Source organism: Balaenoptera physalus (genome assembly GCF_965194825.1).
Source record: "Balaenoptera physalus genome assembly, chromosome: 6".
Lineage (NCBI taxonomy): Eukaryota > Metazoa > Chordata > Mammalia > Artiodactyla > Balaenopteridae > Balaenoptera > Balaenoptera physalus.
This window is the reverse complement of record NC_138885.1, coordinates 82621014-82635885: the sequence shown is the minus strand read 5'-3', so window position 1 is coordinate 82635885 and position 14872 is coordinate 82621014. Positions and strand designations below refer to the sequence as shown.

Below are 14872 nucleotides of genomic sequence, written 5' to 3'. Positions count from 1 at the left end.
ATCTATATTCAGATTTTTTTAAAACTTGGTTTGTGTCCAGAGATCTGCACAGGTATAGATAGCAAGTGCATATTTAACTCAATCCCATCCTTTTTTTTTTTTTTTTAATAAATTTTATTTTTATTTATTTATTTATTTTTGGCTGTGTTGGGTCTTCGTTTCTGTGCGAGGGCTTTCTCTAGTTGTGGCGAGCAGGGGCCACTCTTCATCGCGGTGGGCGGGCCTTTCACTGCCGCGGCCTCTGTTGTTGCAGGGTACAGGCTCCAGACGCGCAGGCTCAGTAGTTGTGGCTCACGGGCCTAGTAGCTCCGCGGCATGTGGGATCTTCCCAGACCAGGGCTCGAACCCGTGTCCCCTGCATTAGCAGGCAGATTCTCAACCACTGCGCCACCAGGGAAGCCCCTCAATCCCATCCTTTAAAACAAGGGCATGGAGCAGATTTTCATCAAAGCTCAGGGACCTGAACTGTAGGCTTCCCTCACAGTGAGAAGTAAAGCTAAGTGATTCCTATGTGACAAATAATTTAATGAGAACTTTATATGTAATTTGAATTATTATAATACATCTTTCAGTGAAATGATTGTCAACCAATATTATTTCAAGTGTTATTTCAATGTTACTTCAAGTTCTATAGGTTTTACATAATTATCAATATAAAGGGCTTGGAATTTTCATGAAACATTCTAAGACATGATTTTGGTTCTAACAGTTTATCCTTGACATTAGTATTTAACTCAGAGAATGAGATCAAAGTGCTAAAATGGGATGTTCATGAACTTTGAAGGAGAAAAGATCATTGGGATTTCGAGTGTATGTGTGTGTGTGTGTGTTTCCTTTAAATTTTAAACATGAGGTGGTTATATAAAGGGGATTTCTAAAAGAGGAAAGGATGAAAATGGGCTGAACATTTCCAACAAAGTTCAGTGTGAAATCAGTAGTATATTCAGTGGGGCTGACAGGGAACAAAGTTGTGGAGGAGAAAGGAGAACAAGAAAATCAGGAAGCAGTAAAAATGATTGGGGTCAGGAGGTAACAATAAAATCAAGAAACTTGAATCTTACAGAAAAAACCATTGGTAGCTATAAAAGGGGCATTTGAAATAGGAAATGATGTGAGAGAAGAAGATAATTTTAGTATAGTTAAATGAGGTAACAGCTATGGGTGTGAAGAGAGAGGATTAATTTTAAATGTGTCTCAGAAGTAAGAGAAAAAATGTTTTGAGGGGTAGGGGAGGATTGATGAGAAAAACCTGGTTGAGTGTTGTATGGTTATTTCAAGCAAAAGTCTTCCTAGAGTGTTACGGCCATTTTTGGACACTGGGTTCTCATAGGAGCATTGATGAACTGGAGGTCATTCAAGACACCAGTGTGGTGAAAAATGTGCCAATGGTGCCTCCACCTAGGGAGTTACGGTGACATGGCAGCTCTCCTCGAACATCTGCCAATGGAAGAAAGATCACACTTGGCTCTAAATTGTTCAAAAGAAAGAAGTAGACCCATGGAAAGTTAGAGGGAAGCAGATCTTGCTGAATGTAATGTTCTGACAATTAGATGTGCCCCTGTAACAGAATGGGCTATTATAAAGTAATGTTTCCCATCTTTGCAAGTATTCAAGCAGAGGATATTCAGTAACCCGACTAACTAATAATAGAATGGTTTCTTTTATCTTAAAATGTCCTTTCTGACTGGAGGAACATGTGGTGTGTGGACAGTGAATTCAGGTCCTAACAGCCGTGATGCTGCGCTCTGATCTTCTTCCCCGGGGACTACTTTCCCAGCACCGCCCCCCGCCCCTCACCGCCAGGAGGAAAGGAAGACAGACATGCTTGTTATGACTGTCATTTTGTCACATCCATTGGCTGGTGTGTTCAGTGTCAGCTACTGCTTTTTACTTATCCTTACCTATTATTAATTCTGGGCCCCCAGCAAAAGTTTCTGAAGGCCTTTTCTCCTCCTTATTAATTGTAACATGATATCAGTCAGGGTCCAAGCAGAAACAGACAAGCAGTCAAACTGGGTATTTTGAGGAGAGTTTAATAAAGGAGCTGCTTACAAAAGTGTGGGCAGGGTTTACAGAAACTAACAAGGTATGGTGCAGTCCCCCAGGACTTGTGTAATGGGAACCTTTACCACCCCAGGCCTGAAGATCAAGGGATGGAGCTGTTTCAGACCCTGGAGAGGGTGGTTATACGGAGAGGACTGCCTGAAAGGAAAGTTTGCAGCCAATGCACAGCAAGAGAGCCAGGGGAAGAAATAGCCCAACCTCACTCTTCTGCTGGTGCCTCCCACTGCTAAACCTGACAATGAGCTGGGCAGGAAGGGAGTAGGCTGACATCTGTATGGGTTAGCCTCCTGGGGCACAGAGCAGGGTGGAGCTGAGGAGAGACTGAGTCCGGAGGGGCTAATGGAAGAAACCACAGAAAGTAAATTCTTTTCTAAGGTATGGCTGGTGCTTGAGCAGTATTTGTACTGTTAGGAATGCAGCAATGTGTCTTGGAAGAGCTCAGGGCCTCAACCCTCTGCTAACCACCATGAGCCCATGCCTGCCAAGGTTACAGCTCTCTGCAGGGATTTTCCTGATGGTCAGTGTTTAGTGCCCACCACCTTCAAGGAAAGGGCACATAGTAATTTTATAGAAAGGAGGACATGCATGTAGAAGTCCTTCATTTTAGTTAAGTATTAGTTTCCCCATCTTGGAGCAGAAGAGAAATGCCTAGACAGAAAGGCAGGCTTTCTATGAAGTAATTGAAGCCAAAGCTTAAGACCTCTTGCTTGCTTGGATCTCTGTGAGCATTGGGGGTTGAGAATGTTCTAAGTGGAGAGAGAAGTCAGATTGCATTTCTATGTAAACTTTTCTGGTAAACTGCCTAGAGAAGTCAGAAAAAAAGGATCTGGACTTCCAAGCCTCCTGTAATTTGTCAAGAATCCTTTTCTTATCCTATAAATATTCAGTTTTGTACCTAACTCTCTATTTGTAATTTTATATTCTTTTTCTTAAAAAGGATCAACCAAATAATATCAGCTTTAGCCCCCACAAGACCGGGATCCACTTTACCTGCATGGAATTTTAATTATACTCAAACTAGGTCAGGTGTCAGTTTATAATGTAGGGATGTGGATGGCTTCGGTATGGAGAGTCAAAGGGACTTTGTATGGAAGCACGTGGAAAGTATATGCACAAGAGAGAACGAGCACATGTGCAGGTGGTACCTGTGGATAAAAGAATGGCTCCCAGCTACTAGCAAATGAGCATCGAGGAATCAAAGTTTACCCTTTGCCACCTTTTCACTGCTGCTCCATCTCTCCCTTTCACGTTAGTGTTCCTTGAACACACATTTTACCTGAGACATCCATCTCTTAACCACATCTAGGGCTTTGAGTCTCTTTACAACTTTGTTCCCCTTCCCCTTGCACCACTTCCATCCCTAGAAGCTGCCATTCTCAACTAGAGAGGGCAAGTAAGTTGCCCAAAGTTATAGATTGATAAGGGTCTCAGCAGTGTTTGAACTCAGGTGTCTCTATCTTGGAATCTGTATTCTTAACCACTGTGCTAGTGCTTCTCAGAACATGGGCCATTGACCAGCTGCATCAGGGTCACCTGGGGGTGCCTGTTAAAGTGCAGATTCCTGGGTCCCACTTCATATCTGCTTAAATGATGAAAAGCAGCCTGTTTTATGAAGATCTAGTGAAGGAATATTCTAAGCATAGAGAACAGCAACTGCTGAGATGGGAATAAGCAAGGACCAGAATGAAGGCTGGCGAGGCTGGAGCACAAGGAGACAAGAGAGACGGAGAGGGCCAGATCATGGGGATCCAGAGGCTTTGCATATTTCATTTAGTTAGACAGAAAGCTCCAGGTCAGTTGTAAGAAGAGATGAGTAATAATCCCTGCCTTACATTTTAACAGATGGCAGCTGCCCACTAAAGAGCTGTAGAGTTGTGGAGTTGTTGAAGGGAAGCAGCTGCCCAGCCAGAGCATCTCTCTGCATCAAGAGAGGCCATGGATGAATTCTTGCCATTGGAATGGGAGCAGGAGCAATTTATGCATCACTCTTGGGCAAAAGTATCAAAGGAGTAGATGTGCCTGCTTCATTCTCTCTTCCCCCTTCTACCAGCTAGATGGATGTTAACTTCATGTATTGAAGATAATTGTGCTTTGCCCTGTCCCCGCCTGGCACTGACAAGGAACTCTTATATGGGACTATTAGGTGAGCTAGAAATAAAATGCATGTTACTCAGATTTGGGGGTTTCCTTGTTACAGTAGCTACTGTTATCTTAAACAATGCAAGTCACATGATTTACGCTTTGCTAGGATCATGTTGGCTGCTGTATGGAGAATAGCTTGGAAGTGCTAGGGGGTGGCAGCAAAGGTGGGAGCAGGGAGACCAGTTAAGTAGTCCTAATGGGACTGATGATGACTTAGATTTGGTTGGCGGCATCGGAGTGGTGTAAAGTGGAGGTACTAGGTATATTTTGGAAGAATTTTCTCTGAAACCAGCAAGGTATATGGATGGATTGGATGTTGGGTGTACCAGTAGAGCAAAACCTAGGATTGTGTGGTTTGCAGCTTGAACTCATTGAAAAAACAGATTCCATTTTTTCAGATGGAGACCAGAACTCTCAAAAATCTCCTCTGCTTACAGTTCTCTTAGTCAACTCAGTTCGCTCTGAACGATCCAGCTGTGGCCCTTAGACCACATTATTTATCACTTGTGGTCTCATCCATACTCTAAAGACCCCACATATATTTCATGTGTTGATGCTAAAAGAAAAACTTGGCCTACACTCTCTCAGCCTGAACAACTGACAACTTGATAAAAAGAAACTTGTAAACATGAAAAATGGCAATTTTAACCTCACATGGGTTTGATTTACTTTTCTTATTCTTATGCTGGAGGACAGCTAGAGAAGGATTGTGTCTTTCATGTCTGCAGTTGGGAAATAAGGTGATGGTGCTAATCATAGGGTTTCTGTTAGTTCTGGGCTGACCTTGATTTGGAGCATGGTTACAACACGCTTTATGACCATAACAGCTCTGACAGGATTTATGTTTATTGCTTCCTTTCCCCTCTGTGTCCTCTGAATGTGGGTCTACTCAGTGTCAGTGTCTCAGGGCAGGACTCTGTCTATCTCATTCTGCACTGGGCTTCACTTGCCATGGTGCCTCTGACAGAGTTGAGTAACTAGGACCTTTGAAAAATAATGCCCTGTGAAAGACGGACAAGGTACAGGAAAGAGAAGTAATATGAATGAAAGAGAGAGATGAGTAGATGTGAAAAAAGGGGGAAAAGGTATGATAGTTGGTCATTTATTTATCAGTTAACCAAAGAGAGTATATATATCAGGGTTTTACTTTAAGACCTTTGCTTCACTGTTGTACGAGTTCAATCGGGAAGCATTAGATACGGCCCTTAATCTTAGGAGGTTTGCAGTCCAATCACAGATACTCAATGCAGATGGAACAATGATTCTCTAACAGGATTAGACCACACTAGTAATGCTGTAGGGCTTGGAGATGAAGCTGCTTTGTCAGCCCGGAGTGGTCAGCCTATGATAGTTTTCCCCATGGGCCCCAGGAAGGGTGGCTATTTCATTTGGAACATGGTCATGGGAGGAGCCCTGTGTCTACCTGGGGACAGTAAAAGAGAACCCCTAGAAAGGTCAGATACCTGGAGCTGGTCCCAAAAGACAGGCTTTGCATGTGAATACATATTATGTTTTAGGGGAAGTCCTGTAGTTTGTTCCTTCACTTCCGACTGCCATTATTAGCACTTGAGTCCTCTGTGATCATCACTGCCATCCATAAGCATGTGCAAGTGGAACTAAGCCAAATCCCCAGCTGTGAGATAGTTTGTCCCATCAATCATAGGGAAGAAGAAGATTGAGGGTGAAGGGAGAAGGTAAAGAAAGGAGAAGCTCATTAAATATCCCTTGAAAAGCTATTTCTGCTGATCCGTCACTTCCTATTCTCCCATCCATGCCCTTGTCTCTTCCTTTCTCATATACTCTGTAATTCTCTGTTTCTAGCCCAGTCACTGAGAATTGAATATGAGTGGTTCTGTAACCAACCAAGTGAGAGAAATGAGCAGTAGTATTGACTATATAAAGACTTTTGTTCATTCATTCATTCATTCATTCACTCATGGTGTCTAATCCAAAGATGAAGAAGACACAATCCTTGTCATCAAACTGCTCTACCTGTGAAAACCATAATAGTTAATGTGGTAGCAGAAGTGTGAGAACAAGGTACTCTGGATGCAAAAAGGAGTGACCAGTTAGTCCTGTGGGTGTGTCTTTTCGTCTGTGTGTCTGTGTGTTGTATGCAAGCAGACTATGACAAAAGGCAAGTTTCACAAAGGACATGATATTAGAGGACTTTTGAAAGATGAGTCAGAATTCATTGTACAGAGAAGGGGGAAAGGCAGAGGAGAGGAAGGACAGGAAATAGCTTGTGAAAAGGCATTATAGACTATTAAGTCAGGAATTCTGTCCTTAGGATATTCTTGGCTGAAGAAATCAGGATGTGTCATCATACCATAATATAATGATCTACCAATAGCAGTAATGACCTATATTGTAACCGTGGAATCTCCCACTGGTGTCATTAGTGATGTGAGCTGGAAACGTGAACATATCCTGTCGTAAAGTTATTTTTAACATAAGGCAGGGTTTACACTTTGTTTCATCTGCTTTAGTTTTATTTTCAACCAATAATTTGTTAAATGTACCATTTACCAGATATAATGTAGTTGATTTGCTACAAATGAAAAGTTGGAAAAATTGATGGTAAATAATCTACACAAAACTCAGATAAAACCATTTGAGTCTCCCACTAGATGGCATAGGAAGAACCTAGAATAGCATAATACCTAATTCTCATACTAGGCTCAATAAAAAGTTTTTATTTCTATGGTTGCATAATTCTGAGCATTTACTCCTAAAAGCAAATACTCTATAAACAATATCTCTATAATTATATATCTTTATTAACAATGATTTAAAGTAGGTAATAAATGTATGTGGTTTAAAATTCATAGCAAATAGGAGAATATGGTGAAAGCTTATTAAACTTTTTAAAAATAGATTAAAACCATCGTTTTTTCATCAAACTGCTTTTTTAAAATTCATTCTTAGTTTTTGTAGGCTAGCATTTTTCCAAATGGGTTCTTGGGAAGCCCAAGTCAGAGTTTATCTGAGTGGCATCACTCTCACAGATTCCTGACTTGGGAAAGAAAATAAAAGTTAATAATTCTGTATTATTGTGACCCTGAGAGACAAGGCACTATCATCCATGACCTACAGACTTTTTAGAGCCATTAAGAGTGAAGCAATACATATTTACTGATTAGGAGTAAGGGATAATTATCATGTGACCTGTGTAAGTCAGTCCACATTACTTTAAGAACACTAATAAGTATTGCCCAAGGTAAAAAGAAACCCTACCAACACTATTCTCTAACACTTGGCCATTAATAACAGTACCTGTCTAATCCCCATATAATTACTCAAAACATTGAGTCCTAATTAATTTCCTCTTCACATGAACCTCACCCAAACCCTAGTCTAACTCTACAATGTTGATGGAATGTGATTTTTGATAAGCTACCATAAATGAACTGTGTGTAGCCAAAACTGTATCTGGAAAATACACATCAGGGCACAAACTTTCCAAAACTCTTAGTCCTCAGTTACCTGGAGTAGAGCTACATTGGATGGGAACCCAAGTCTTGGAATGACTTCTTAGTCATGACTACAAAGCCAAATAAATTTATCTTCCAGTTAAACTCCAATTAAACTAACCAATTGATATAACTGGTAGTATAACACCACAAAGATTCCATTTAATACATATTTATTGAATGCCTTCTTTGTGCAACACTGTGCTGAATCCCAGGCTAACTTCAACAATCTGGCTCTATAACGCTGGGGCAGCAGATAAGGAGGAAGGAATAGTGTCCCCTTCAGTAGTGGTCTTTTACTGCAGCAAGAGCCTCATAAATCACTGTGGTTTGCCACACTAGAATCAAAAGGACACTTAACTTGAACCACAGTGCCCCCTGGCCATTATAAGTGATATTCTACTTAATCAGTGAAGAGTTCTCACTGAATGTAGAGTATTGCTCAATTCTATTCCAGTAGTTACAGCAAGTGGGAGCAGAACAACCGATTTCTGCTGGATCTCAGGGCAGTGCTCCTAACGCAAGATTTTTTTCACACTGTGTTAAAAAATGGATCCCTTATCGAATCAAGTATCTTTTCCGACCACAATGCTATAAGACTAGATATCAATTACAGGGAAATAAACTGTAAAAAATACAAACACATAGAGGCTAAACAATACACTACTAAAAATAACCAAGAGATCACTGAAGAAATCAAAAAGGAAATCAAAAAATACCTAGAAACAAATGACAATGAAAACATGATGACCCAAAACCTATGGGATGCAGCAAAAGAAGTTCTAAGAGGGAAATTTATAGCAATACAATCCTACCTCAAGAAACAAGAAAACTCTCAAATAAACAACCTAACCTTACACCTAAAGCAATTAGAGAAAGAAGAACAAAAAAACCCCAGAGTTAGCAGAAGGAAAGAAATCATAAAGATCAGATCAGAAATAAATGAAAAAGAAATGAAGGAAATGATAGCAAAGATCAATAAAACTAAAAGCTGGTTCTTTGAGAAGATAAACAAAATTGATAAAACATTAGCCAGACTCATCAAGAAAAAAAGGAAAAAGACTCAAATCAACAGAATTACAAACGAAAAAGGAGAAGTAACAACTGACACTGCAGAAGTACAAAGGGTCATGAGAGATTACTACAAGCAACTATATGCCAATAAAATGAACAACCTGGAAGAAATGGACAAATTCTTAGAAAAGTACAACCTTCTGAGACTGAAACAGGAAGAAAGAGAAAATATAAACAGACCAATCACAAGCACTGAAATTGAAACTGTGATTAAAAATCTTCCAACAAACAAAAGCCCAGGACCAGATGGCTTCACAGGCGAATTCTACCAAACATTTAGACAAGAGCTAACACCTATCCTTCCCAAACTCTTCCAAAATATAGCAGAGGGAGGAACACTCCCAAACTCATTCTATGAGGCCACCATCACTGATACCAAAACTAGACAAAGATGTCACAAAAAAAGAAAACTACAGGCCAATATCACTGATGAACATAGATGCAGAAATCCTCAACAAAATACTAGCAAACAGAATCCAACAGCACATTAAAAGGATCATACACCATGATCAATTGGGGTTTATCCCAGGAATGCACAGATTCTTCAATATATGCAAATCAATCAATGTGATACACCATATTAACAAATTGAAGGATAAAGACCATATGATCATCTCAATAGATGCAGAAAAAGCTTTCAACAAAATTCAACACCTACTTATGATAAAAACCCTCCAGAAAGTAGGCACAGTGGGAACTTACCTCAACGTAATAAAGGCCATGTATGACAAACCCACAGCCAACATCGTTCTCAATGGTGAAAAACTGAAACCATTTCCACTAAGATCAGGAACAAGACAAGGTTGCCTACTCTCACCGCTGTTATTCAACATAGTTTTGGAAGTTTTAGCCACAGCAATCAGAGAAGAAAAAGAAATAAAAGGAATCCAAATCAGAAAAGAAGAAGTAAAACTGTCACTGTTTGCAGATGATGTGATACTATACATAGAGAATCCTAAAGATGCTACCAGAAAACTACTAGAGCTAATCAATGAATTTGGCAAAGAAGCAGGATACAAAATCAATGCACAGAAATCTCGTGCATTCCTATACACTAGTGATGAAAACTCTGAAAGAGAAATTAAGGAAACACTCCCATTTACCACTGCAGCAAAAAAGAATAAAATACGTAGGAATAAACCTACCTAAGGAGCCAAAGAACTATATGCAGAAAACTGTAAGACACTGATGACAGAAATTAAAGATGATACAAACAGGTGGAGAGATATACCATATTCTTAGATTGGAAGAATCAACATTGTGAAAGTGACTATACTATGCAAAGCAATCTACAGATTCAATGCAATCCCTATCAAACTACCACTGGCATTTTTCACAGAACTAGAACAAAAAATCTTAAAATTTGTATGGAAACACAAAAGACCCCGAATAGCCAAAGCAATCTTGAGAAAGAAAAACAGAGCTGGAGGCATCAGACTCCCTGACTTCAGACTATACTACAAAGCTACAGTAATCAAGAAAGTATGGTACTGGCACAAAAACAGGAATACAGATCAGTGGAACAGGATAGAAAGCCCAGAGATAAACCTATGCACACATGTTCACCTTATCTTTGATAAAGGAGGCAAGAATATACAATGGAGAAAAGACAGCCTCTTCAATAAGTGGTGCTGGGAAAACTGGACAGCTACGTGTAAAAGAATGAAATTAGAACACTCCCTAACACCATCCACAAAAATAAACTCAAAATGGATTAAAGACCTAAATGTAAGGCCAGACACTATAAAACTCTTAGAGGAAAACATAGGCAGAACACTCTATGACATAAATCACAGCAAGATCCTTTTTGACCCACCTCCTAGAGAAAGGGAAATAAAAACAAAATAAACAAATGGGACCTAATGAAGCTTAAATGCTTTTGCACATCAAAGGGAAACATAAACAAGATGAAAAGACAACCCTCAGAATGGGAAAAAATATTTGCAAACGAAGCAACTGACGAAGGATCAATCTCCAAAATATACAAGCAGCTCATGCAGCTCAAAATTAAGAAAACAAACAACCCAATCCAAAAATGGGCAGAAGACCTAAATAGACATTTCTCCAAAGAAGATATACAGATTGCCAACAAACACATGAAAGGATGCTCAACATCACTAATCATTAGAGAAATGCAAATCAAAATTACAGTGAGGTATCACCTCACACCAGTCAGAATGGCCATCATTAAAAAATCTAGAAACAATAAATGCTGGAGAGGGTGTGGAGAAAAGGGAACCCTCTTGCACTGTTGGTGGGAATGTAAATTGATACAGCCACTATGGAAAACAGGATGGAGGTTCATTAAAAAACTAAAAATAGAACTACCATATGACCCAGCTATCCCATTACTGAGAAAACCATAATTCAAAGAGAGTCATGTACCACAATGTTCATTTCAGCACTATTTACAATAGCCAGGACATGGAAGCAACCTAAATGTCCATCAACACATGAATGGATAAAGAAGATGTGGCACATATATACAATGGAATATTACTCAACCATAAAGGAAACGAAATTGAGTTATTTGTAGTGAGGTGGATGGACCTAGAGTCTGTCATACAGAGTGAAGTAAGTCAGAAAGAGAAAAACAAATACTGTATGCTAACACATATATATGGAATCTAAAAAAAGAAAAAAGTTTGTGAAGAACCTAGGGGCAGGACAGGAATAAAGATGCAGACGTAGAGAATGGACTTGAGGACATGGGGAGGGGGAAGGGTAAGCTGGGACGAAGTGAGAGAGTGACATGGACATATATACACTACCAAATGTAAAATAGATAGCTAGTGGGAAGCAGCCGCATAGCACAGGGAGATCAGCTTGGTGCTTTGTGACCACCTAGATGGGTGGGATGGGGGGGGTGGGAGGGAGATGCAAGAGGAAGGGGATATGGGGATATATGTATACATATAGCTGATTCACTGTTATACAGCAGAAACTACCACACCATTGTAAAGCAATTATACTCCAATAAAGATGTTTAAAAAAAAAAAAGGATGCCTTTCATCAGAATCTCCTGGAGTACTTGTTTTAATGCAGATCCCCGGGCCCAACAGGAGATCTCTGAATCACAGCTCTGGATTGCTTGACCAGGAAGCCAGAGCCAAAAACATGAGTGAACCCATTTCCAAGCACACTTGAGACCACCACGGACACTCCACGAATCACAGGGAGATTTGAAGAACTCAAGATATGAGTTCCTAAGCATGTCCAGAAACATCACAATTTGGGCCTTGACATTAATGTGATCTCATTTTCTGTTGTTTATCTTAGATAAGGATCAATTTATAAGTGTCTTCTCTGAGAATGAACAGAGGGAATTAATTGACTGAAGGCACTGAGTATGGTTTCTACTTAAACAATTTTTTTACAGGAAAGTATTTAGCTGAGATGCTTCATTTTATCATTAAGTTTTTATTTATTGTTTTTTTTTATGGGAGGAGTGGCTCTGTATTAGTTATGTTCTGCTGCATAAAAATATTATTCCAGAACAAAGGTGAGATACTCAGAAACTGTGAGATAGGATCCTGGAAGCAGACTGGCTAGGTGGTTCTGTCCCAGGGTCTCTCCTGAGGTTGCAGTCAGATGACAGCCAGGGCTGGGGCATCTAAAGGCTTGAGCAGGGCTGGAGGCTGTCCAAGATGACTCCCTCACATGGTGACTGGCAGGTGGGCTCAGTTCTCTGCCATGTGGACTTCACAGAGCAGTTTACAACACAGCAGCTGACTTCTCTCGAAGTGAATGATGAGGGGGGAGAGAGAAGGAGGGGGCACCATCAAGACAAAAGTCCCAATGTGTTTTAGGCCTAGTATCAGAAGTGACACACCCTCACACACCCACACCTCCATTGGTCATACAGATGGACCAGGTTCAGTGTGGCCATAGGGCTACACCAGCCCCAGGAGGCCATCTTGGAAGCTGGCTACCACAGGCTCCAAGAAAAAAATAAATTCAAGATGGCCTGATGCTTTTAATGTACCAAAAAGAGATTTATATTTCCATTGCAGGGTTTGGGAATAAGTAATGAATACGGAGAAAATAAACCAAACCCAAAACATGAGGCAATTATCAAGTGCAGGAAAAGCAAGAGGTTGTACAAAAAAGGGGATGTAATTACATTACATTACTCAGCTATGAGTAGTATGTGCAAAGAAAGAATAACGCAGACATTGAATTCTGATTCAATGAAAATGAGAAGATGGGTGGAAGGAAAGTGTATGAGAGGCTATGTGAGAGGGAACAAACTCTCAAGCCCCATGGCAGAAAGTCAGTGGATAATTTCTAAATCTGTGGGCTCTTCTGAGACTCCCTGGGGGCACAGCTTTGGCCTCTGTGCCTTCTTGCTCCTTTCGGCCGCAAGGCAGGGGCCCCTTGGACTCCCAGGGTCCTGCGGATGTAGTCTGGGGAGTGGATGTCAGCCTGGTGCAGGGCCTCCAGAATCCGAAACTTGCAGCAGCCATGGGTCAGGCGCATGGCTGCCTCCAGGCTCATTTTGTGGCCCACAGAGACACAGAGGGGCTTGGTGCTGTGGTCGTGGCTCTTCAGCGCCATGCCCAGGATGGTCCCGGAACCTCCCATCAGAGGAAATGAGTCTCCTCCAGCCTTCAGGAGCCGTATCTTCTCCTTGTGCAGAGCGTTGTTCTCCAGCCCGTCCACCTGCAGGAGTTTCTTGGCCACCCCGATGCTGGACAGGTCTGTGAGGACACCAAGGTGGCAGGCCACCCCAAAGCCTCGGTGGTGAAGCACCCCATTTCCATCCACAAAAAGGACCTGGGGCATGAGGTGGGGCTCCTTCTGCCACAGCCACTGTACCACGTCCACCAGGAAGGGCACCTCTCGGAAGACCAGGAAGCCTGACACATAGGGGTCTGTGAGGCTCACCATGCGACAGTCCTCATACATCACCTCGGGCTCAGGGTAGCTGAGCACCACCAGGGAGGCACAGGCGCTGACACTGTCGCCCTTCACAAAGGACACGTCCACGCCCCCGACCCTCTGCAGGCCCGAAAAGGCGGGGTCCCGTTGCCACGCCTCCATGTCCCGGTCCACAACAAGGGTCTTCAACAGGGCTTGCTCCCGTTTCCAGAGCGACAGTGTTTCCTCTGGAGGCCTCCCAGCCTTTCGGGCCATGGCGCGGCCCTCCATCATTAAGTTTTAATACCAGCAAAAGGTGATGAGGCTCTTCCACGGCCTGGTCCTCCCTAACTCATTAAAGCATAGAACTATCAGAAGTCAAAATGCAGCGAAACACCAACATGGAGTCCCCACATGTGCTGGTAAATGTTGCTTCAAAGCAGAATTAAGTTTAGGGAACTTGTATAGAAAGAAGGTCAGAAACTGAGTTTTTTTCTTTTATGTTTGTTTAGTATGTGTGTGTGTGTAAAGGACATAGTTTCTGCAATAAGTCCAACATTATGCTGGAAATTTAAATGTTTTATTTCCTAATTCTCATAATAGGTCTGCTGGGTAGTAATTATTATGTTACCCCATTATACAGTGTAGGAACCTGAAGCTTGAGTAACTTGCCCAAGGTCATATAGCAAGGAAAGTCACAAGGCAAAGAAAGATCTTGAACCTCCAAAGTTCATGATGTTTCCATTATACCATGCTTATAAAGAAACATGGAAAGAAATTAATACATAAAAGAAAGATATTAAGTGTTAAAATTCCCATGACAATTTTTTCCTTTGCAATCTCAGAATTATCCAGTAGGCTGTACCCCTGAATCAGTTTTCTATCGAAACCCCAAGCCATTAAACAGTGATTTTCTTAAGTGCTTCTTTTTTTTTTTTGTTTTTTTAAAAAATTTTATTTAGTTTTGGTTGTGTTGGGTCTTTGTCGCTGCGCGCGGGCTTTCTCTAGTTGCAGCGAGCGTGGGCTATTCTTCGTTGTGGCGCGCAGGCTTCTCATTGCGGTGGCTTCTCTTGTTGCGGAGCAGGGGCTCTAGGCACATGGGCTTCAGTAGTTGCAGCACACTGGCTCAGTAGTTGTGGCTCGCGGGCTCTAGAGTGCAGGCTCAGTAGTTGTGGCATGTGGGCTTAGTTGCTCTGCTGCATGTGGGATCTTCCCAGACCAGGGCTCAAACCCGTGTCCCCTGCGGTGGCAGATGGATT

General features: G+C 41.5%; 1 protein-coding gene and 1 pseudogene across 12 annotated transcripts in view; one reads left to right on the top strand and one right to left on the bottom strand.

The window, feature by feature from the left end:
* Positions 1-14872, top strand: part of LOC309663385 (uncharacterized protein) — a 349815-nt gene that overhangs the window by 93211 nt on the left and 241732 nt on the right. The window lies entirely within an intron of this gene.
* On the bottom strand, positions 33-14134 carry LOC309663350 (endonuclease V pseudogene; annotated as a pseudogene). The gene has a single exon. The product of its transcript is annotated as an endonuclease V pseudogene (transcript).